Source organism: Thunnus maccoyii, chromosome 20 (genome assembly GCF_910596095.1).
Source record: "Thunnus maccoyii chromosome 20, fThuMac1.1, whole genome shotgun sequence".
NCBI classification, from domain to species: domain Eukaryota; kingdom Metazoa; phylum Chordata; class Actinopteri; order Scombriformes; family Scombridae; genus Thunnus; species Thunnus maccoyii.
This window is the reverse complement of record NC_056552.1, coordinates 21757696-21779944: the sequence shown is the minus strand read 5'-3', so window position 1 is coordinate 21779944 and position 22249 is coordinate 21757696. Positions and strand designations below refer to the sequence as shown.

Here is a 22249-nt window from a genome sequence, read left to right as displayed (position 1 = left end):
AGACTTGCTTTATAATTTACCATTACTAAATAAAGGCACTCTGGTTGAACTAAGGACAACATAAAGGCACAAGGAGGCTCTTGTTGAGAGCGCAAGCAGAGAAAAAATCAAAACACTTAAGAGTCTGTGGTTGCCTATGATAAGCTGGGACTGCAAAATATCAACATCCAAACGGAATAATTAAGTTAAATGTCCTTTGACTAGGATGTAATTCAATCCAATGTGCAAAAATAAGATTGCCTGATAGACAGAATTGTCAACTTGTTACACTCTGTTTCCATCTTCAGTCTGACATTGCCTCAGGTACTGCCTAAACGATTTCTGTCGAGGAAGGGGATTCAGTTTGATCACCACTAAACGCTGTGGCTGGTGGAGTTCAGCGGTGCTTGGTTTTGGTTCATACATTGTCAACATGGCAGCCAGGTCACAAACTTTCTCATATTAGAGCTAAACAGTACACTAAAATATGTTTCTGAAACATTTGAGGCGAGAAATAGGCGATGCAGCAACAGAATCTGATCAGCACTGCCTAGTTTTACTCCTCCTTGATTCCGGTGCACAGCTTGACAATGCTTGACAACAGCGTTAGCCCCACCCGTCCCGCTGATTGGCTAATCGTTAGTCCCTGCCGTGGTGCTCATTGGATTGATCACTTTTCAGCCCAGAAACTGCTGTTTCATGTCATGATGCCAGACCAACAGGATCAGTCAACTGGACTCGGTGGAGTGGGTGGATTCAAAGGTAAAAAAAAAAGGCAAAAAATAAGATGCATGTGATTTTCCTTTTTATTCAATCAGAACTCATCTCACATTTTGTGGTAATTGGTAACTGGTGAACAGATCCTTTGTTGTAACACGTTAAACCAGCAGATGCATTACAAGCCCAATGTTTGTCTCTCCAACTACCGGATGACGCACGAGAATTGCTATGATGTTCAGTGTGATGTGCGATTCTGTCGCCTCATGTCGCAGTCAGTGCTGACGCAAGGTCCCTCTTCCCGAGCAAAACAAAGTCAACAGGAGAGTGGAGTGGAGTGGAGGGCTGCGTTGAGGAAACTATGGTGTCGTTAAGTCAGACATCTCAATCAGTCACTTCAGCGCTCTGCTAACAGGGGCAATTTACTCAAGGATTGTGATGTTATTTTAAACAACAAGCTGTTTTCCATCTCTTGAGGGATATTATCTTATCTAACTTGAAAACTGTTGCTATGGCTTCTTGTGTGGCTGGTGTATCAGTTTAGTAGACGTGGTATACTTAAAGTACCCCTCCCTGTCAAAAATGTCTTTTTCTTCTTCTTCTGTCAGTTGGATGTTTGAACTTCACTGTGCAGAATGATGTCATACATCTAACTGTTGGAACAAGAAGAAAAACATATCTTTGAGTGCAGGGAGACTTTAAAATAAAATACATTTCATACTCATATCATTGTTCAAATTTTGAAATTCGTCTATCTTGCTTTTGTATTTCCATTTCATTGTTTGGTTTATTTGTCTTAGTAATGAAACTGGTCAAAAATAGACAATGTCACTTCTACAGTAGGTGTAGTTTTGATAGCAGAATATGTTTCAGCAAAAAAACCCATCATCAATAACTTCATTGTAAGCTATTGGTTTTGGTTGCTTCTTTCTAGAGCTGCTGTTTTTGCACAAACACGCAACCCAGTGAAGGAATCATTCACTGGAATTCTGCCGTCAGGAAAAACAACACCCATCTGTTGCTTACTAAAAGGGATTCATCTATAAAGAAGTAAGCCTGTAGACCATAATTACAGTGAGTGTCAGAGCCAAAAAGCCACAAAGTTCACTGTGACACCACTGTTGTGCGTTGGTATGTGTTGATGCGGGTAATTTCATTGCAGTTTATCAATGTGACGGTCGTATGCACAATGTAGAAAGAGTAAAACTGAACAGAATAGAGCAAAGATGTCAGAATCTGCAGAAGAGGGCTATGTTTCTGTGAAATGTTTTTTCTTAAATGGAATTTTCATTTCATGTTGATCTTTTCCTGTGACAATTAGGGTTTTAATTTCTATTTTTTACTCTTTGTTCACTATGTCACTAAATAGTGGAATATATAGTAAAAAGTAGATCATTTTGTCTGGGCACAAAATTGCAATCACCCTCAACATGTGGTGTGTGAGATAAATTGATGTCTCACACACATTATAATGACACCACACACCAATCATACACAGCCTAAGCGTGTGAAAGGCTCATTATTTTCCTTTTTTCCCTCCTTTTACTGATACTGTAACTGGGGTTCAAGTTATAGATATATATAGATATAAAAAGACCTACAGTAGATTGACACACTAAACTGCTAATATGATGTACATGGAGACATATAGTGTCTCAAAAAACTATTCACCTCTCTGATTGATGTGAAGATGTGTCCACGATTTGAAAATGTTTCAACTTGGGTGAAAAATCTGTGCGTATGTCGGAGCTTTATGAATCTGCTTCATAAACATAAAGAGACGAGGGGGAAAGGGAGAGAGACTGGAGGGAAATAATAGAAAGAACCGGAGTCTCTGGAGAGTGCTGAGTTCAGTTAGAAGCTGAACTGAACACAATGCTGCCTATTGGTTGTAGACATTGTAATTTAATTACTGTAAATTCAAAGATCTTAACTCTTCTCCAGCGGGCCAATTTAGAGTACAGACGAGCACACACATCTCAACAAAACACACATGATAGGATAACAAAATAAATAGTTAGCATACTAAAAAGGACGACGTATAAATTACATTTTAACAGAGTAACAACTATACAGTAAGTGCTACAACTTAAGTGCATATTATATATTATTAGTAGAGTGTTGGGCACATCAGTCAGCAGTGGAAAGTAGAGATGGAAAGATTCCAAGAGGGGATACAAGAAGACAGTGAAACATTATAATCAAATACATGACAAGGTTTTTGGCATAGGTATAAATCTACCAAGAGTAGGCCGTCCTCAAAAACTGAGCGTCTGTGTGAGAAGGGTGCAAGTGAGGGAGGCCTGTGCATGAACACTCTGAAGGAGCTGCAGTGAACCATGACTGAGATGGAAGACACTGTGCAAACAGTTACTGTTGGCTATAGGTGCTTAACAATTTGTATATTAACGACAGTGTTGGAAGAAGAGGAAAAGTCTGATGAGACCAAGAGAGAAATCATCAGTCAGATAATGGGGGGGGGGGGTCAAGTGGGTATGGGGTGGGGCATGGTGGAGATGCACTAGGTTATTTGTAGTCACATCACATTTGGGGAGCCACAGTATTGAGATGGAGGCAACAATATTAGAGACACTTCTTCACCTGGACAAATAAACCTAAAACTTTCTGAATGGAGAGATACTACTAGAGGTATTGGGAGTGAACTTATCCTTTAAATGGACTAGGAGGAAAGAGGCCAAGGTCTATCTGAGCAGCTAAAAAGTTCACCTCTGCAACTTAAAACCCTAAAATTCCATTTTGTGCGTAATACTTAAAATAAGAATGTCCTGACAGCTCTGAAGGAGCTCAGGATTCATCCAGAAGGGCTGCCACCATATAAACCTGGAATCTGTGTCTACCGGCTGACCTGTCGAATGTGTAGCAGAACACAACATTAATTACCGTCAGATCCTGACTGAAGCTACCGCTGCTGTGCCACCTGCGTAAATGCACACATGCCTCTCTCAATTTAAAGATGCACTTATTGTTTCTGCTGCTGTTTGATGCTGCAGAACTCAAAATCCAGAATCTGTGCTGCTGTTCACACACTGTCTCCATAAAACTTTACAGAGCCTGATCAGTTTACAAAACAGAATATGGAAAAATTGCAGTGGTCTGATGTACAGGGCAGATACTAAATACTGACTTGAAAAGGGTAAAAAGTTATGCAATGCATAGCGGGCTTTATGTTTGTGCTTACTGTAGATCTATTTGCAGGAATGTGTTGTCTCTTGTGTTGATCCTGTGATTATGTGTTGAAAAACAAGAAAATATGAAAAAGTCCAAAGGGGATAAAAACATTTTCATAAGCACTGTGGATCAACCACAAACATTCCCATCACTACTTACATGTTCTTGCTGCTTCTCTGGTCCAGCCTCCTTTCTGTCAAATTGTTGATATTTAAGCGAAGCCATCCCTGCCAGTCAGATGTTTTGCATTAATATCTCACTGGCATGCAGCCTGCCTGAGACACGTGGTACAATCCTTGGTCGTCAATCCAAAACAGTGTTCTAGATCTCACTGTGAGACATGTCCACCAACAACCAATGTGGAGCTTTGGCAACCAAAGATAGCCTGGGGCAAAATTCTGACAGTGTCTGAAATTTATGGCCAAATTCTCAGAATATGACTGCTGCTACAACCCACGTCTACGAACAAACCAATCAGAATACGACATGAAATGACACAGAATGCCTCAAACTGATATCGTACAGTCTGACCAAGCAGCAGCTACAACAGCTTGAGGTTGAAGCCAATGTGGAAGTACCTTAAAGTGCAATGCCACCGATGGTCACTAGATGTTGGCGCCAATTGACTCTCATTCAAAAAGTGTCAACTTCTCTCTAGACAAACTAAGTCAGTCATTTTTTTTCAATGATTCATGTTCTCAAGCTCTAAATTCAGGCCCTCTAATAAGTGTGCTGGCGGTCATTTTGGAGATTGTTGCTCCGTTAATAAGCTATGAAGACTACTGTCACAATATTTCATAAGTTTAATGTTACTTGATACAATACCTGACCAATAATTTATAATAGGCGTCTCGCACAGTATGGCATGCAATAAACTTACACATTTGTAGTTGTTGCACAGTCTAAAGGCGCCTTAAGTCAGCTCACTGATTGACTACTTCTTCTCTACTTGTACTTCTGTTACACTACGTTTTAGCAGTGGCTTGCCCATTAACCAAAATTATAGTCTCACTTTAAAGCGAGAGTGACAGAAAAAGAGAATGAAAGAATGGAAATGATAGTTAATTATCACATATGTGTTAACTGTATTTTATCACTTTCTTTTGCTCTCAACATGCATTTCTCAGCATGCATTTTTATCTCATAGCTCAACTGCCTCCTACTGCTCTCTGTGTCTACATTTTTTCTCTTCTGTTTGACACTTTTCCTTGTCAAGACTCCAGATGGCATCTCTATTTTTAAACACGCGGGCTGCTTTACATGAGAAACAAGAGTCCTTGACCTGGTCTCTCTTTTGTCCAGACCGTGCTGTCTTTGAGCAGTGGCAGTATTACTGCTGTTCTGACTCAACTGTTCTCTCCTTTTGCTCTAGGCCCAGGATCTATCCAATCAGTTTCCTTGTGGGTGGGGCTACCACCCAGTAAGCCAATCCTCTCTAAGCTCAGCCTTTGTTTTGGAACAGATTCCAGGCTGTGCAGTAACACCTGTCATGTTTGCTTTTCATGCCACCTCTTCACTAGCTCAACTGCTGCAAAATTTACTGAAATGCCAGCCAATCATGATGAGTAATATGAGAATGTGTCCACATTTTAGCTGTAAATGCAACTGCATGATCGGTTTGATGACTGTCTTTGACTGGCTTTGCCTCCAGTTTGTATTTTATAGTAAAATCAAGAATAACATTATATGATGATGATGATATATGTCCTTTCACATCTCTACCTATGAAAAAGATTAGAAGCTGTGAGGGTGAGAGGAGGCTCATTACTTCTCATCTCTGTTCATGAGTTTACACAGCGGCTACAAATACAAATACTGTGTGTGTGTAATATAAGATTATTCCCCTATGGTACAAAGTACAAATAAAGGCGTAGAAGTTTTCCAATGTGTGTGTATGTGTGTGTCTGTGCGCGTGGGTGTGTGTGTGTTCGTGAGTAGTGCAGCTGTGGGAAGTTGAGCAGTTGAACACTGTGGGAAGGTCACAGCAGAGAGAGAGAGAGGATGTTGGGAGGGAGCATTCTGTGCTGGGATGAGCCAGGTTACGCAGATAAAGACTGTGACCTTTAATTAACATGAACACACACACACACACACAAACACATATGAAAAATTAGTTCCTTCAAAAAACGCATGTACAGTTCTGAGTTCACTAAAGCAGTTTTTTTTAATCAAAATATTTATGTCATATGATACTTCTCAAGCATGATTTTGACTTTCCACCAATTTTCATTCATACAAAGTCATACATATGAAAAAATAGAGACACAAAAATATGGAGAGACAGCAAGCCCCCAATATAAAAAACTCATATATTATCATTATACAGATGAAAATTCAATTCAAATACAGAAGAAGCATTTTTACCACCACAATGTGAATTATCAGGATGATACAGCACATTTTGTTGCATTCTCTGGAAGTCATGATGTCATGAACGACCCATGTGATGCACATAAACACACACAAATAGCACGTACAGCCTTGTTCCCATGCCTGCTTTGTCACTGATGAGGAGAATCTGCCAGTCAAGGCTGGATCCATTACCAACACTTTTCTCCCTTTTTCACTCTTATTTTGTACCCTTTGTTTGCTCTTGTGCCATGCTACACTGTCCACACGTGCTGCTGTAGAAGAGCTAATATGTTTGGAGTGTGTGACAAAGATGTGACAGTCAGGAAAGAAAGGGGCTTTTTGCACTGATATTAAAGTCAAATGACTGTCATGACTGCCCTTTGAAGCAACACAACTGTCTTTGTTTACAATAAGAAGAAGAAGAAATGTTCAGACAAACCGTTCACTGTGAATAGAAAAAAAACATTTGTCTTGAGCAGAAAAATACGCATTAAAAGCAGGCGTGATATTGGCTGAAGGACGTGATGACACATGATGTTTGGACTGACATTATGTTTAGTCGAACAGCAATTCTAAGAAAATCATGTGCTTTTCTCCTACAAAACACACAATGGTAACCGATGCTGATATGTAACATTAAAGATGAAACCCATCACTTTCTGCACGTGTCCTCCCTCCGCAGCAGCTAGAAGTGACTGATGTTTAAATCACAGTAACAGCAAGTGGCTTTTATATTAACCCATTATTCTTGAACCCACAGTGTAGTATGAAAAAGTGTGAAACCTCTCGGCTTATGCTGCTGATTTCCATGTGTTAAAGCTGTGAACATGGTGTGAAACATGTTGCTATAAGTGCCATGGCTCTATATTTAACATATTTGATTGGCATTCTGAAGCAACATTTCTCAGTAGCAGACTACAGAAATAGGTAGAAACGATATTACACTTTCATAGCTTGTAACATTGTGTATTTGGTGTATTTTTGGTACATTTATACATAGTTTGGTCTCTCTTAACTCTGGCGTCTTGGTTATTTTCCTCTATTTCTGCTGCCTTGTATCTCTGACTATGTAAAAGTTTGTATAAATTCAGTCCTGTAATATTATGTAATGAGTAACCCTAACTTACTTAAAAGTCCATCTGCATTTGAACTTCACACATTGATCATATACACTCACCGGCCACTTTATCAGTTATACCTGTGCAATCTAATGCGATCCAAAAAAAAGTGTTCCTAATATTTTAGGATATAATATTTTTCTTATTTTTGTATCAACTAAGACTAATGATATTTTGTTTATATTATTTTGAATAAGGAGATGATTATGATGTTTTGTATATTTGGTATTCACAGTGATTCATCAGTCACATGACGAATCAATGTATTGTAAATATAACGGCAATGGAGGTTGCGTCAGACGGAAGGAGAGATAGCAGAAAACATTTGGTAAATAAAGTGTGGTGTACTGGAGAAGACTGGAGTCAATTGTTATCAACAAGAAATTGATAACAATTGACATACATAATGCTGTAATACTGTACCTGCAGTTTGTGACTCAGCTGCAGATATGTAGGCACTTTCTGTAACCAGTAACAGACAGTGTATAAAGGGTATAAAACATATACTCTCTCTTTGTCCTGTATGAATGTGGCTTCATGATAATTACACATGTTGTGCAAAATATATCTAGAGGGATCAGGGTGAATTGGTTGTTTCTAATGAGTGACGTCAGTCTGTTTTGCTCATAACATAAACACCATGGTGGATGTCATCTCATGCAGGTTTAACTTGCTGATTGAGTGGAGCTGAATGGCAATATGCACTGAAGTAACCTGGAGATTGTCTGTTTTCTCCAGAAACCCAATTTCTTAAATGTCACATAAACAAGTGAGTGAGGTTTCCTCCATTGTGAGAAGAGTTTATATCCATAACAAACCCAAGACTTAAGTGGCAAACGAACACAAAAACTGAGACTAAAACAGAAATAAATAAGTGTAATCACGGTACTTTCCAACTGAAGAGGAAGTTATATTCCAAAATCAAACACATTCCCAAACTAAGGAAAAATTGTGTTCTCACTACAGGGTCTGTCTTTACTCTGCGCTGTGTTGTCATTCCAAATGCATCAACATCACAGCTAATAATGGACACTGGCGCCTGCATTCAAGTGGATATCAGCCAGAAGGTTTGCAGTATAGCAATGTATCATGTCTTCTTGTGCTCACCATGTTCACGCACATGAAGTTAAATCTAAATCTCATTGATATGCTTAATTCACAAGTGCTAAATCATGGTTGAGCATCTAAAATCCTTACAATGATGTATGTACGTATAGTATTTGTATGAATTCTGTGGTCATTTTTGAGATGACCATCAAACTAGATCAAACCAGGCAAAACAAAACCAGAAAGGTTCAGCACAGAGCAGTTCAGAGAAACTTACAATAAAAACCCTCTTTAGGATGCAGGACTGCAATCCTTGGTTGATCCATGCTAAAGCTCAAGCACATGTTTTCTTTGAGCGCACAAGCTTCTTATAACAGACTTGGCTCTTTTTTATTTGTATCTTACTGAATAGTTCTCTGAAAATTATGTTCAGCTCCAAATGATGATTGGTACTCGTACAAACATGAACACAATGGATGCTGACGTCACTGTCTAAGATGTGTTTAATGTGTTTCATCCACCACATGGCCACTTGTTTGTCATGTTAATAACAAACCAATAGATGATGAGGACTTCCGTGAACTTAAGCCGTCTTAGACCAAACACAAACACACCCAAAACTGGCCCTCATGCATGCAGCAGCTACTCCAACAGCTCAACAAACACTGTTGTAAAGCACAGCTGTTTTACAACTGCATTTACCAGCCTCTAATGTCTCTGAGAAGTTTCATTCCAAAGTGAAGGATCGGAGGAGCTTAGTCAGTTTCTAACTATACAGATAGTTTTGGCAGTAGTTGCCAAAATTTTGAGATATCAGATCCAAAAGGCACCAAATTATTGTTTTCTTGGGGTTCCTGGAACAATCTATATAAAGCCTGCCACATCACAACATTCACCTCCTTCTGGATAATCAAACTACTATCAACAAAGAAAAGGCCAATGAAAATCATGAGTCAGCACAAAAAAAAACACACACAGAGGCTCACACACACATGCTCAGACACTAGACTATTTAAATAAGGGACAAAGTTATAGTGGTAAGAAATATAATTTGGACAGGGAGGTGAAAGTTCTCAACTGGATGGCTGATGACTCCAAATTTAAACTTGGGGCTCTTGATAACAGGTTTAAACAATGGACATACAAGTGCATTACAGCAATAAGTATAATAATTGACAGGGGCAAAATTCAAAGTTTTAAAAAATTAAATAATAGGAGAAACAAGATTTGTTTAGGTATCGGCAAGTTAGAGATTTCTTTGAAAAAGAGGTAAACCAGATTTCCCTTGTGAGCCAAACAGAGGGATTGTGACACCGTGTGTATACAATAATAATATTGGTAGAGTGATATCAGTGCTGCATCAAGGATTGGTGATGAGCAGAGGAATCTCTACACTGTATATTAGAGATAAATGGGAAACAGAACTCAAAATACAACTATCCAAAGAAGGCTGGTACAATATATGTAAGATACAATAAATAACCACCAGCTCCAGGATGTGGAGAGAGTTCTGTTGGAAAAATATAGTCAGATTCTTCATTACTCCCAAGACTAAAAGTACATTTCCATCTACACAAGAGACATGCTGGAGGCTGTGTGTGGAGAAAAATGCAGATGATACTCATGCTCTCTGGGAATGTATGAAAATGAGAAAATACTGTGATGATGAATGGGTAGAGTTGGAAATGGTGCAAAGAGAATTCAGCAATCAGAGTTTACTGAGAAATGGGACAAATGGACTGCTTGTAAAACCCATCACAAAGACACTACCAAACCCTTTGCACGAAGACTGAGATATTTTAAACGCACAATATATAATTTCAGCCGCTAGGGGTCTCTCAATCAAAACAATAACAAAAGACGGAGTGTGATGACGGTGTGAAGTAGCAAGGGATCATGGGAGTTGTTGTCTTCGTCATTACATAACCAGTTTCACCGGGATAGGATTACTCCAGTGTTAATCATTCAGGATGTTCTTACCGGGAGCCGAATTGACCGCGGAGGTATCCTCTTCTCCAGAACAAATGGACCCGGTGATTACAGGTAAAAACACTAAATAAAGCTGTTTCACCTAAAAAAAAAAATATCAGTGTTTCTCCGACGATGTACGGCGACCACCGGACGTCCGGTACGGGCTGTTAGCCGAGCGGCTGCTAACACTTGTTCGGTTTATTTCTCTTATAACTTTATCCAGACGTTCGGCCGGTTTCTCCCGGGAGCCGAGTTATCCACAGAGGTCTCTTCCTCTCCAAAAAGAAACGTACATGCAGATTAAAATCGTTAAAATACTAATTAAAGCTGTTTTACGTAAAAATCAGTACATCCGACGATGTACGGCGACGACCGGATGTTCGGTACGGGCTGTTAGCCGTAAACAAGTAGACTGCAAGCTAGCAAACATAATTGTAAACATCGCAAGTTTCAAAATATAATTGCTTTTTTGAGGAAGGAAATGCATTTAACACATTTGTAAGAGCTCAAGGATGCAAACAATGCTTTTTTAGTGAAGAACAGTGAGTGTTATTATATCTTTTGTTTGTTTACAAGAAAACTCAAATTCTCGTCACCCCACAGTATGATATCCCCGTTGTGTTGCCTCTGAGCTCCGAAACAGCCAGTCAGCACCTCTGCAGAGACATCACAGTTTTTAGGGACAAATTTTAGCAGAAAGCAAAAATAGTTCTAATGTCCAAAGTTTTATTTCAAAACTACATTTTCTCTTTCACCCATCAGTACTGAATTTAAATCTTTATATAACCCAATCCTTCTTTTTGAAAATAAATTACAGGATGTTTATGTGGAGTAAATCACAGTTTGCCATGGGAAATTAATTTTTGAAGAGATGGACATGCTGTACATCTACAGAAATAATTTGTGTTGTAATGTTAACTTTATTAAAAGTAAGTTTGTTACTGAAGTTTGAAGAAAAATGCAGTTATTCTTCCTCTGGCCATTGATGTTTTGTGATTCAAAAGTATTCAGGAGGAAAACCAGTTGTGTGAGCTGTTAGGAGGAAGTGGAAAGTGAGTCCCATTTTCTTTTCAACTGTACAAATTGTGATGATTTAAGAGAGTTTTTTTTTTTTTTTTTTAAGTGAAATGGCTTGACAAAGCCCTGAAATATTCTGGTGTACAGATGAAAAATTCAAATTTTAATGTGTTTAAGTTTGCTAACTTTTTCTTAAAATCCTGGCAAAGAGAACAAAATGGATTGTTTAACTGGTGTTTAAATTTCTCCGGTAATAAATGTTTTTTGAATTCATGAATTTTGTTGTAGACAATGACATTCTGTGGCTTTGATTGTGAAAGTTGTTTAAGTTTCTTCTTTATTTTTTGGACTTCACATGGTTCTCTGAGCCTGCTGGTCTTGAAAGACCATGCAGGCTAGGCATAGCTGTGACACAATATTAAGAGATTTTTACCAGCTCAAAACAGACTTTCAATGTTTTGTTTATCCCGCAGGAAAGGAATAAAACAGCATGCTGAAGTCAAACATTGATTTTCATAGAACAGCAGCATTACATCCTGCCATTTTACTTCACAAAAATCCAACGCTCTTATTCATCTCTGATTCGAAAGGTCACCATGCAGGAGAGCTCCTCATCTCTCGTGACACAAAATCCTCCTGCTCATGTGGAGCGATTAGGCCCTTACTATTGATAATTGTTTGTTCTGCACTCGAGAGGAGGGAGAGTTAGGGAGGGGTGTATGTCGATGAGACTGATGTGTATCATTGGTGCATGCAGGGAAACAGAGAGAGAGATTTGCTATGACTTATCAATTTACACAGATACATGAGCGTGAGACGTCGGCCCATTTTGCCATTTTCATACATCCATCTGCTCTGTTTCTTTTCACTCACACTTCACATTTTGCATTCAAAGTAATGAAAATGACTTGACTGAAATGTGATGAGGAGCAGTACTGTTGCCCTACCAACCACTGTCATTGTAAATCTGAACTTTTCTCTCTTAAAAAAAACAATATCCCTACATGATGACTTTGAGTTTCATTTCATAATGGCCACAATCCTGGTGATAAGATACTGTAAATGAAAGATGTTGGTGTTTTTGCATCCTGTGTATTAGCAGTGTAAATGCAATTGTAGTATTTTAATAATAGGATCACAGATATGTGCATGAGGCCAGTATTTCAGCCACCACCCGTTAATATTAAGCGGAATGGATTATTTCACTGGTGTCTGGTGTCTTGCATCAGTTAAAAGATCATATGATGGGCAGCAGTTGCACTGTGTTTACAGAAAAAAGGCTTGCAATGTGAGCGCAAGGGTCGAATCTCAGGCCTGGCTGAGAAAAATGTTGCTGGTATAAGTGAGCAGTTGTTAAGAAGTATCTAAGTGCACTTGTAACTACTGTGTTAGTCAAGATACCGTCATCTGTTTGGACTTGATCTCCATTTATTCTGACGGGGGACCAATAAAAGCAAGACCTCCATGTAAATAAAACAGCACACTCCAGCTCCTCAGCAACAGGAAAATAACACAAAAGACAGTAATTCAATATTCGGTACGGAACATGAACTCATGTACAATAAAACACACGTTTGGGTTGAGTCGTACTGCCAGAATGGTGAGTGGAACAGGTGGACCCAAACGCAGGAGACGGCAGGCAGGCAGGATACGATGCAGAATATTTAATGAAGTAATTCAAAAGTCACAGGAGACACTGAGACACAGGAACACTGACCATAACCACAGGAACGAATGCAGACGACTCGACAAAGACCGAACTGAAAACTGGACTAGGGTGTGATTGCAAACTGAACACAGGTGAGGGAAACGAGACACAGGTGAAACACATGAGGTAATCAACAAAGGTTGGAAAACCCAGGAAGTAAAGCTAACAAGACACAAGGAGAAAACATTTCAAAGTAAAACAGGAACTAAAGTACAACAGGTGACACAACACACAGGCAGACTGGGAGCTGATAAACCGGGGAAGACACTAGGAGCAGGGCTGGGCTAACAAGGGTAATGCAGGTCAGGTGAGAGGAGGTGTACATAAACACAGGAGGAACATACAAGGGAAACAGAGAAAACCAAGAGAACAAAAACAAAGTCCAGGCAGGATATGACACACCTTCCATTCCTTATTTGGAAGGTCCTGGCTCCAAACAGAAAAGATGGCAACAACCATAAGCACCAACTGTGGTCTTCAAATCAGCTCCAATGCAAACCAACGGGTGACGTTACACCTCGCTACGTCCATCTTTATATACAGTCTGAGCTTTCCACACCTTTAAGCTAACCGCAGTTAGCTGTCAGAAACAAAGAACCAGTACACTGAAAGGTTTTTATTGATAGGTGAAGACAAACATTGTGATATTCAGGGATCAAAAATATGCACAAATCATAGGATGGAATAATAGATGGAAACTTAACAGATACACAGTCTATACATACTAACTTCAGAGGTATTCTCAGTCAGGTAATGACTACATTTTGATAAATTTTGTGCAATTATATGAATAAGAGGTTACTGTTGGTTTATGGGGGGAAAATGTTGTGGATAAATGTTTAAATATTTATAGACCTATAAATCCAGCTATGTCCCTATGCAATCAGTGAACAATGGCAAGAGTTTAGATGATAATGCAACTTTCCACCTCTTGAAACTCTTTAAAAACAGTTTAATTTAGGGGCTCCAGATGCCAAATGTATCATGATCTGCATGGTTTGAAATTGTCAGAGGAGAAATTTTCCATCTCCAAAACAGCTGCCATGTCTTTCCAATTGGAAATTTAGAAACAAAGACCAGCAGCCCAAGTAAGACAATGGTGTAGGAAGGATTTATATTGATATCTGGGTGAAATAGGAAACTGTCAGTCATCTATTGTGTTACTCGAAATGACATCTTTGCTGCAGCAGCAACCTATCAATGAGTTTATATCACATATAACACTGTTTTATAATTCAAGGACAGCGGCTTTTTAAACTTAATGACAGTCAAGAAGTGCTGCTCACTGGCAGTTGTCAAGGACCGAATGCTGAGGAGGTGGTGAGTCAATATGAGAGGTTGAATGAAAACAAAGGTGTGACAGATAGAGGGAGGGTGAGGAGGAAAAACATAACACTCAAATGAAGCTGTGTGTATATATCAGCTTGACCTACAGTGAACTGTTACAGCCGCTCACAGGATCCTCCCTGCATCTTATCATTTTTATATTTTTCACACTTTTGCCTGTTGATGAATGTCTGCACTAAACCGTACCTAACAGCTTGATTTGAGACATACCAGTGGTGTCTGCTGTATAAATTCCTTGATTTAACCAAGAATGTGTAACATTACAACAATTCATAGCCACCTCACTTTATAGATGTAAACATTGGCACATGGGTTGTAGGATATCCTGTCCCCGCCTGTAAAAACATCCACCTTCAAGTATTTACCGAGGGAGAAATATCACGCTAGGAGTTACTGATTAATCACAGATGATCATTTAGTTACTGGCAGGGACACTGACACATTACAGAATAACGTAAACACAGAGAGAGAGAGAAATCCCAAATGTGTGTACAGAAGCATCTTATTTGGTGTCTTTTCAATTAAAACACTCATCCAAAGCTGTGTTTAGTGAATGTTAGGTAGAAATGTTGCTGCTGTTTAAATATGCTACTATATGTTTTAAGACATATAAAAACACTTTGCTTTGAATAGTAATTTGTGTCTGATGAGGTTTTTCCTCAAATAATTGCTTTGTGAAATTGTGTTGAAATTACATCCACTCATTTGCCCTTGTTGAAAAATCACAAGATGTCTCCTACTTTATTGAAAAGTCCATTCTCAGTGTATGTGCACTGAAAGTTTCAGGTTTCCAAATCATATTTATGTAACTTTAATACTGGAACACAAGTAAGGGGGGCTTTCAAATTGGTCATCTACAACATCTTTTTTGTTTTGTCCTTTTTCAGGTGCAAATCATGTATTGCTGTGAAATTCCTACACTGCACTTCACTTGATAGACTACAGTTTACCCGTGTGGGTGGAAATGTGAAAAGGATGATTTTGTAAATGCTGCTCTTGTCTTTTTCCGTTCGTTGTGGCTAACACAGCTAATGCTAATGATCCAGGTCTCTGCATATTAACAAACATTACAATATGTACATTTATTTCTATGAAAATACTATTTGGTTACTGGTATCTACAACCTTACCTTGAACTTTTTAAGGTCATGAATCCTGTAAACTGAATACAGCAGCTTCCCATTGTGCTTTTGACATCCTTTAAACCCCATTAGCACCATTTTCTGCTAGCACATGGTGTCAAGTTTATCAACACCATCTCTAAAATTGCATAATTGTGTAATAGTAGGCAAACAACTGGTGAAATCCTGCTTTGACCCAGATAATAGGAACCTGTTAGTAGTAATAGAACCTGCACAGTGACCTCAGAGGTGTGCAACAGATGACTTAAGCTCTATTTTAGGTCAAAGCTAATCCACTAGAGAGAGGTGCTAACTGCACTGTTCTAAATTACTCCATTTCTTTAAAGGAATATGCCATGTTTGTGGGGGGTGTTGGTCAGTTATCCCTGCTGTTATAATCCTGGATGTTCATTTTGTTTATATATTTGCATATCAGGTGTAAAATAGACCATGATTAGGTGTTCTGAACAAATCAGTATGGCTTTTTGTCCAGAGGAGCAGGAAGAGAAAATATAAGTGATGGACACCAAAATCATCAGCCTTGATATACCATGTGTACACTTTTTTGTAACACATTGCACAAATTAACTTTACTTAATTATATATCATGAACAAAATAATGTGCTTCTGAATTTCTACTTGCTGTAAACAAGTTTAAAATACGTTTTCTGAAAACGATTAATTTGTTTTTGAGTCCAGCACTGGCACTTTCAGCTGCATTTTATCAGCTCTCTGGCTCAGCCTAGCCTGGCGGTAGGGGCGTGCCACTGTTATTTATGCTAACAGATATACTGTACACGTTTTTTGAGGACCAAGGTGGATTTTGGGGGGTTTCATTTTTAATTTAAATTATTGAGTTTACAGGCAATACCAGTATATGTGATACAAACCTCTACTAAGATACTAACCTCTACACTTAAAGCATGCTAAACCCAAGAAAATAATATATAATAGATGTTTTTGCCATATAAGTTGACCATGACTCTTGTGTGATACAGCACAGTTTACAGTTCTGATTTAATAAAGCACAGCAGGGGAAAGAATGGCACAAGCATTTCCCTTCTTTGCTTGGAATTAAAAGCAGGCTGCTCAAAATGTTCCAGTGCGTAAAAAGTGTAATCTTTCTGTAAAGCAAGCACCACATATCCTTATTTTCCATTCATACGAGCTGTTTTCATTTGATCATCATCATTTTATCAAAGCAGCGCTCTATGAGATGGAGGACATTCTGTCTCGCTGTGGAATAAAGCTCTAAAATCGACCTGAAGATCTGCAAAAACAGCAAGCATTAATAGAACTCCAGAGTGACTAACCACAGCCACATGTGGGACAGTTGGCACATGCACCACAACATGGCAATTAAGTCCCTCAAACCCTTGAGTCATCGCCCACCCATGGCACATCAAATCCATCACCAGACCTGGCCGTAAGATGCTCGTTGTATTGTTTCTGTTTGAGTGATGTGCGTCAGTGGATCAGCCTCCACACACACACACAAACTCATATTAGAAGGGTCCTTGATGAAAGCGCCTTATGTCATCAGTAATTGAATCTTCACTCCTGTGTCTTGTCTGCTCCTATCTAAAGCCTTTGGAGGAGCAGATTATCCTCACACGCAAGACACAAATCATCTGTTTCTCATAAAAAGCTGTTCGTAATACCCATTACCCATTAGTAATAGACCCATTTTTCTCATCACTGCTGCTCTGTTTGCTGTCGATCCAAGAACAAACCGGCATGACGGTCCTGCAAGAGCAGCGTGGAGTGGAGACTTTCTGCAGAGTTGAATAGATGAGAAGGTTCTGGAAAAAAAGACGTGTCTGCCCAAAATAACTGCCAGAGTCTAAGAGAGTCCTTACAACACCTAAAGAGGATAAGTCATTATTAGCATGGTACAGAACCTGGCACATGTCAGGACCAGTGTTGGGCTTGTTACTCAAAAATGTAATTTATACTCATTACTCTTTTCATAAGTAATATTATTACTTTACTTATTACTGTCTGAAAACAGTAGTTCGTTACACTACTCATTATAATACTTTTCCATTACACCCCACAAAATTGGTAATTGCGTCGTCTCTCTTCAAAATTCAGACTTCGCATGTGCACCTCTGCGTGAATGTCAGGAAAATCGCCGATAAGCACAACTAAGGCTTTAAATTAGCTCTTTTTAATACAGTTGTGCTGCTATATTGGATGTTGTTTCAGCAATAACTGCTAGCTAACTGCTATCAGGTTTAATGCAGTTGTGTTTTGATTTTGGACAGAGGTAAGTGGATACGTATTTTTCTGACATAATTTAAGAAAACACTGTATTATCTTTGACATCATATAAACAGCCTGAAGAATTAGTGAGTGCAGCGCGCTTTCAACATATCAGTCCAGTCCTCCGAGGCTTAATGTAGTTGGTTACTCCAGTGCATCTTGTCTGTCCATTGCCTTTAGGCTATAAGACTGGAAACAGCAATTCCATCAATTTATGTCCTGCAGAGAACCTCCAGTCAATGTTTTCCCTGTGTATCTGAAACACATTTCATTAGATCAAAACCATATGAGGATGTTATATGACCAGACACCAAACACAACATCCTTAACTGGTGCTGAATTGCAGTATGATGTTCAGTGTTCAAATGTGTGTCAAATAAAAGCAGTTACATCGGTGGCAACAGAGTGTTCAATGTAAATGACAGACCTTGTCTTGGGTCTGGACTCTGACAGATAAACAGGCAGTGGTCGTATATGATGGACAATCAGAACTGCTGCAGATGGCTGCAAAATTAGATTTGTGGGCAATTCTCACGTGTGTGTGTTTGGTTGTTTGTGAGCATGTGTTGGTGTCGGTGTGTTTTTGTGCCACTGTGTGTCTTCCTGTTTTAAGGTTTGTCTCTGTGTAAGTGAGAGAGACAGAAATATTAAGGGAAAAACTGTGTCATTTAGAGTTAAGGCTCCATAAGTGATTCTGTTTATGTTTATTTTACTAATTCACCAAACATGTAGCACTATATGCTGTACATAATTAGATTGTTTTAACACTTGATAGCGCTTTATTGTCTCAGAGATGCAAATTTTACAGTTTACCTATCTGGTCCAGTATGTTTCCTAGTGCAAAACATATGGGCAAAAATGTATAAACCTACAAAACATTAAATGCTGTTACTGTTTAACTATAGGTTTCTTCCTGTTGTTCAGTTACAGTACATACTAACCAGAGTCAACTTGATCATGTGCTGCCGTGTCCGGAGGAGGATGTGGGTGGCTGCTGCTAGACGTCAACCAACCAACGAATCAATCAGTGAAGAGGTTTGAAATGCACAACACTACATACACATATCCACAATAAAGGCTCACGTGCATTGATGTGTAGGCTTGCACATGGCTAGGATGTGACTAGACCCATACATACATGATATGACCGCATGTATGCACATGACACAACAGAGTGACAGTATACTCTTCCTGTCTGCAATTTATCCAGGGTGTGTAAAATCACTGACGAAATCAGTGCCTTGGAGGTGCAAGGTTTAATCAGGGTCTGGAGAGACTCAGTCTGAGATACTGAGTGTCAGAGAAATTTGACATGCAAAGTCATAAAACTGTTGAAAATGAGCATTTAACCCCAAATCAGCAAAAGGGCTGGAAGGAAGTGGCATCCGTAGATCTGAAAACTGCTGAGTGTGTATGCAGAGAGCTCAACTGAATTTGACACAGAAAGAAAGAAAATCCAAGCTCATGAGTTTGTAACAGGTAATGTTAAATCTAAGACAGGATATTTAATTATGAGCCCAGCTTTAACTACTCTACTGATGTTGACCTGGCATCCATTCTTTTTGAAAGGTCAGTTCATATACATGGTCTTTTTGCTGGGGCAATTACGCCCTTTTCAGACACAGAATATGGAAAATTACTGGCTTTATTTATATGTCAAAGTAATGGCTTTTTGTCATTCAGACCTACAGTAGTTGGCAGTTATAAATGTTCCTTTATATAACTTTTATATAGCTTTGCTCAGACATGACAGGGCCTTTATGGTGATATTTGGCAGCCGGTGTACCTGATAACCTGAGCAGTGAGTTAGAAAGTAATGATATCAGAGAGGAAGAGTGTTTGCTGTTCTCTCACAGTCTGCATCACTGATGGATTGAAGCCTTAATTAATGACTGTCATGAGCACAAGTCACCTCGTCTTCTCACAGTGAGCCTAATCAACTAATACATTTTCTCCACAGTTTCATCATTTATTAGAGGATTCTGCTGCCTGATTCTGATACCCAACAGATTGAATGACAATTTTTTCATTTGCGACGTTTGCACATGTCTGTAAAAGGCAGCTTCTATGTTTTATGTCTCCATTTGTTTCATCACAGTACTCCTCGACAAAAAGATTCAAAAATATTTTGTCTGGATCAAATTAAGCGTAAGACAAATATTAACAGGTAATTCATGGGAAGTGTCGAATCACCTATTTCATCTGCCTTCAAACTTATACAGCTTGCTTTTTGGATTATACAGATTTAGTTATATAAAGCTACAAAATCACACTATATTATGGTATTATGATACATAAAACAGGAGAATATCACAGCCATAATGATTTCAATTAAAGTTATTGGATTTGCAGAATGTAACAAAATTTTTGAATTGCGATTTTTGAATTTTTTGATAAATACAAGTCAGATTTTACCCACAATACTTGACAAATTGTAGACAAATGTGTAAGTTGCACAAAAATGGAATAGGAAAATGGAAAGGTCGTAAAACTTATAAAATTTCAGGTTACATAATTGTGTTTAGAGTGTTTCTCTTCTCTCAAATGTGAAAAAGGGTCACATTTGACCTGAACAGTAGCCCATGTAATAGTTAATAAGGCAAATGATTACCCTGTAATTTCTCTCTTTGCATATTTTACTTCATTCTGCTGTTGCCTTTACATTCCTCTTATGTCTTTACTTGTGCTATGTTGAAAGTGTTACAGAAATGTTACAAGGTCCAACGTAGTGAGATAACCGTCGTGTCTTTTTGCGTTAAAGTGACTCACTTTTTCAGCATACCTAATGTTTTTACTAGACTCATGCCCAAGCATTTAAAAAGTTAAAACTGCTAGATGACAGAGCAGAAAAACATCTTTAAGTAATCAAACCATGCTGTAAGAGAAAGTTTCATTTGTTATGTCACTGTGTAATCGAGACCAGTCCTATCAGTTGGATCTCAGCATGTCTGAGCCATGTCTGAGTCTGCTCCGCTGAAACATAAATACATTACGGATTAAGACTTATCCTGCCAGAGACCGAGGTACTCATCATCCCTGTATCAGTAAATCATTTTGTGTAAGAGGTGATAGTTGGGTCCACTTGCCTGAGTTGTATAAGAAGTGTCCACAGGCCAATCCTGTCAAACTGAAAATAAAGGTGTCTCCTACATCTGGAACGAAATCTGTAATTATCAGAGTGACAAGATAATTAAATTTTCACTTTCTTAGAAAACTTTCCTTACCATCTTCTCATAGCCAATTGTTATGTAACATGGCTCATGACAGCGAAGGCTCAAAGGTCACTGAACATTCTCGAGTAGTTTTCATTTAATTATGGCTCAATAACAAATTAGGTTTGTAGGCTATGGTTTTCCAGTTGACCAGCCTGTTATTAGAAGATTTAATTTCAAGGAGGTTGCCAATGAATACAAGGGTTGCTCCCTTGGTTCCCATCTCAGAGGAAATGGTGGATAGTGATGTCGCTTTGCGTTCACACGGCAGCAGCGTTTAAGTAATAATGCCACGGCAACCCCAGAATGACCGTGTCAAAGAGCAGCGCTAGAAAAAAAAAAAACAATGTTAAATCAGACCCATGTTGATATGAAGTGAAGTTTTTCTTACTTAATTAGTCTTCTTGGAAAATAAATGTTATTTTCTGTTTATTTTATGTAGTGACATCTTTATCCAGAGCAAGGAAACGTTTACAGAGATAATCAGTAAATCTCAGTATTGTTCAACAAACAGTTGCTTGATAAATGTCTGTCATTCCTGTGGATAAATGGCCAAATGTGGTATTGTGTCCAGTTAGTTGCAGCTTTCCCTGGAGTTGCTGCTCTAGTAAATATCTATATTAACAATGAGTCAGATGAGTGCTGTAATATGAGAGGTGTGGCTTATTAATACACAGTGAATTGTTATTCCACTCTACAGTTCTCTTTTTTAGCATCTTTCAGCTCGTCATTTTGGTTTCATGATCTGCAACTTTACAGTTTTGATTCACACTTCTTTCATCCACCTGCAGTGATGATATGTCAGTGTTCCTCGGCCCTGAATAGAGGCCAAAAAAAACCATCAAAACATTATTGCAATTTTAACTGAAATACAGAATCTCTGATTTTAATCTGGTAAATTGAGTTACAAAGTAATAATTTGAGCAGTTACTGACTATCATTTTGTAGATGTGTCCTATCAGCATGCATAAAACAGCTAGTTAGCTAATCTCCACATGTCAGTACCATGTGAGGGTTTCTGGGAACAACACAGAACGGACTGTTAACTTGATGAGGGTCTCAGTATGGGGTCAACAAGTGATGCAGCTGTCAGAGTGATTGACAACACAGATAGGGCATTAAATCAGACATATGATACAGGATAAAATCAAAATACTGGATGAATAAAAGAACAGAAATGAAAAGTGTCCTGATGAAAAAGAACAAA

At 38.6% G+C, this 22249-nt stretch overlaps 1 long non-coding RNA gene across 3 annotated transcripts in view; it reads left to right on the top strand.

Annotated features, from left to right (window-relative positions):
- The first annotated feature begins 10334 nt into the window (after window positions 1-10334).
- Window positions 10335-22249, top strand: part of LOC121886540 — a 58939-nt gene continuing 47024 nt past the window's right edge. For all 3 annotated transcript variants that reach the window (XR_006092769.1, XR_006092770.1, XR_006092768.1), the window contains exons 1-2: window positions 10335-10445; window positions 18755-18865. This is a non-coding gene — a long non-coding RNA (uncharacterized LOC121886540). The remainder of the gene's footprint in view (window positions 10446-18754; window positions 18866-22249) is intronic.